Source organism: Sinocyclocheilus anshuiensis, unplaced genomic scaffold (assembly GCF_001515605.1).
Source record: "Sinocyclocheilus anshuiensis isolate Anshui unplaced genomic scaffold, SAMN03320099.WGS_v1.1 scaffold315, whole genome shotgun sequence".
Taxonomy (NCBI): Eukaryota; Metazoa; Chordata; class Actinopteri; order Cypriniformes; family Cyprinidae; genus Sinocyclocheilus; species Sinocyclocheilus anshuiensis.
Window position 1 is genome coordinate 1,050,670 of NW_015548210.1, and position 3,250 is coordinate 1,053,919.

Below are 3,250 nucleotides of genomic sequence, written 5' to 3' on the forward strand. Positions count from 1 at the left end.
CACACACACACACACACACACACACACACACACAGTAGAGTCATGTATGGCAACACCCCCAAAAATAAGTTCAGAGAAATATTATAAATCCAAACTGTTTTATTTGTTTACCACGTTTAAGTATTTATGATATACCTAAAGATTTTTAACATGCTTTAAGTGAAATCAGACATCTAAACACTGTATCTTACAGTACAAAAGATGGATAACTTTTATACTTATGTAACCTGGCTGTAATTAGAAAAATTAGAAAAATAACTTTTAATATATATAGTAAATAATAATGATAATAATAATCATATACATGACCCTGGACCACAAAACCAGTCATAAGGGTCAATTTTTGTTTCCAAGTTTCTGCATGGACCTAACTAGCCGAGGCACAGGTTTTCAAGCCCTGGGACAAAATGGGATGCTTTAAGGAAAATGTATAGCCTATGTAAGCAATAGGCCGTGCCGAATGAGACGTGAGCAATAAGCTCCAAATGCATCTAGTAAAAACCGATTAATCGATTAATTGATCGTTAATTTAAATGACGATCGATCATGGAAATGATCGAAAATTGACATCCCTAGTTAATATATTACACTATTTGGCCGAGATACAACTATTTGAAAATCTGGAATCTGAGGGTGCAAAAAAAAAAAATCTAAACATTGAGAAAATCTCCTTTAAAGTTGTCCAAATGATGTCCTTAGCAACACATATTACTAATCAAGAATTACGTTTGAATATATTTACGGTAAGAAATGTACAAAATATCTTCATGGAACATGATCTTCTTTACATAATATCCTAATGATTTTTGGCATAAAAGAAAAATCAATAATTTTGACCCATACAATGTATTGTTGGCTATTGCTGCAAATATGCCAGTGCTACTTATGACTGGTTTTGTGGTCCAGGATCACATATAATAGATTAGAATTAAAAATAATAGAATATATATGCACACATAAGCACATATTTGCTTTTGCACAGATATACTGGATTTTACTTTTATTTGACTTTTCCTCAGGTAAAAAAAAACTCTGCGTTTTAACTCTGGGGCTCCAGTAAGTTTGAACAGAGATGAAAAACTCTGATCTCACTGATGTAGATGATAAAGTCCATCATGCACAGATTTGCTGTGTGTGCGTGTGTGTGTGCGTGTTCCCATCAGCACTTCAGGCAGCCTGCGGGGTGACTAACGATGAGCAGAAGTTCAGGAATGAACACACACGCTCATGTTACATACATACAAACACACACTGGACTCGACAGCTGGCAGGAGGAAGAGGCACTCCATTGAGAAACTTCTCATTAAATCAAATGAGTCAAGTTTCCCCTCTTCAACCACAGAAATGCATGCTGGGCTAATGACTGGATTCAGAAATCCTGTTTCAGAATGATTCACAGTGTTATCAAAAGTGTCATCTGGGCCCCAAACTAATGACACAGATTACGCTGCAGTCGTGATAGAGCACATGCTGGCATGAAGGCTGGGTACAGGGCAGAGGCTGTGCGCTCTGATTAACTGAACTCAAAAACAACACCGGGCCGCTGAGGAATCTAAATCGGTCCGGCGTAAACCGATCTGCTGAGATGCTCCCGGTTCTTCATGTGACTGCAAAATTAACTGTAACACAAGTGAGATGATTCAGCGGGTCAGGAACAAACTCAGCTAAACCTGTGTGTGAAAGAGATGACAAGGACTTTACAGAGAAAACGAGAGAGTTGAGGCATTTACACTAGGGCTGCACGATTAATCGAATGCGATTGTCATGCGCATTTTGTTAGTAAAGCCGGCTCTGTAATCAGCAGTAAATCATCATCACGTGCTTTCAGATGGAGCAGCATTTACAACACATAGCCGTAGTTCACTGACAAGTTACGCAAAAAAAAAAAATCGCAGACGATTTTATTGCGCGATTCTGAAATCAAAGAAATCGTTCGCGATAATGACTGCTGTCAGCTTCTCAGTGAACTACGGCTCTGTGAAGTAAATGCTGCTCCATCTGAAAGCATGTGAAAATACCACATTTAATAACATATTTTTACTCCAAACTCACTTCATAATGTCAGTCGAGTGTTTGAAATAAATCCTTCTGTGAGATGATGTGGCTTCTTACACAGAATAAGGCATGCAACATATTTCATAGTATTTAAGCAGTGATAAAGGCATTGCATTATAAATATACTTTATTTTAATGAAAATTATAATAATAAGAACTCCGATAAATTGAACTCAGGTGTGATAAACCACAGTTTTAACAGGGGGGCAAACACTTTTTCACACAGGGCCATGTAGTTTTGGATTTTGTTTTCCCTTAATAATAAAAACCTTCATTTAAAAACTGCATGTTATGTTTACTTGTGTTATCTTTGACTAATATTTAAATTTGTTTGATGATCTGAAACATTAAAGTGTGACAAACATGCAAAAAAATAAGAAATCAGGAAGGGGGCCAACACTTTTTCACACCACTGTATATTGGTTCTTATGAGATATCAAACTACATTTTGCACTGCTGAAGGTCCAGATCTCTTCTGTATTAAATGCATTCAGTAAGGATTAATTAAATTGATAAAGTGACAGCAAAGACATTTATAATGTTATGAAAGATTCTATTTCAAATAAATGTTGTTCTTTTGAACTTTTTATTCATCAAAGAATCATGAAATGTATCAGGGTTTTAACAAAAATATTAAGCAGCAAAATGGTTTTCAATATTGTTTATTTATAAGAAACGTTTCTGGGGCACCAAATCAGCATATTAGAATGATTTATGAACGACACTGAAGACGGGAGTAATGTTGGCTGAAAATTAGGGCTGAACGATTAATTGCATTTGCGATAATATCGCGATATGAAATAACGCGATTTTTCAATCGCAGAGGCTGCGATTACATGGTCACGTGACACGCGAGAGTAAAGAGGTGTGTTCGACTTGAAGATCAGATCGGTGTATGACATCAAAGTACGGCGAGAGAAAGCATAAGGAGATGTCCGCGCTCTCTTATAGCTCTCGCAGTACTTTGATGACACACACCCATCGGTCTAAGCAGCGCTGCTTAAAGTCGAGCGCAGGCCATCAGCAGAAAAAGAAAAGAAATAAATCGGTAAACAGCCAAAGGACGTAACTTAGAATGGGAGATGGATTGGTTTGTGAAAGGGAAGAGAAAAGCCATAGATGAAGTCGCACAGACCCAGGCAGGTGCTGGTCATTTAAAAGCTAAATGCAGAAAATATGACGAGGCATATCTTGC

The 3,250-nt window shown here is 37.1% G+C and overlaps 1 protein-coding gene across 2 annotated transcripts in view; it reads right to left on the minus strand.

Moving 5' to 3' along the window:
- The window catches only part of LOC107653704 (vascular endothelial zinc finger 1-like), a 23,134-nt gene that overhangs the window by 8,340 nt on the left and 11,544 nt on the right, over nt 1–3,250 (minus strand). The gene's annotated exons all lie outside the window — the stretch shown is intronic.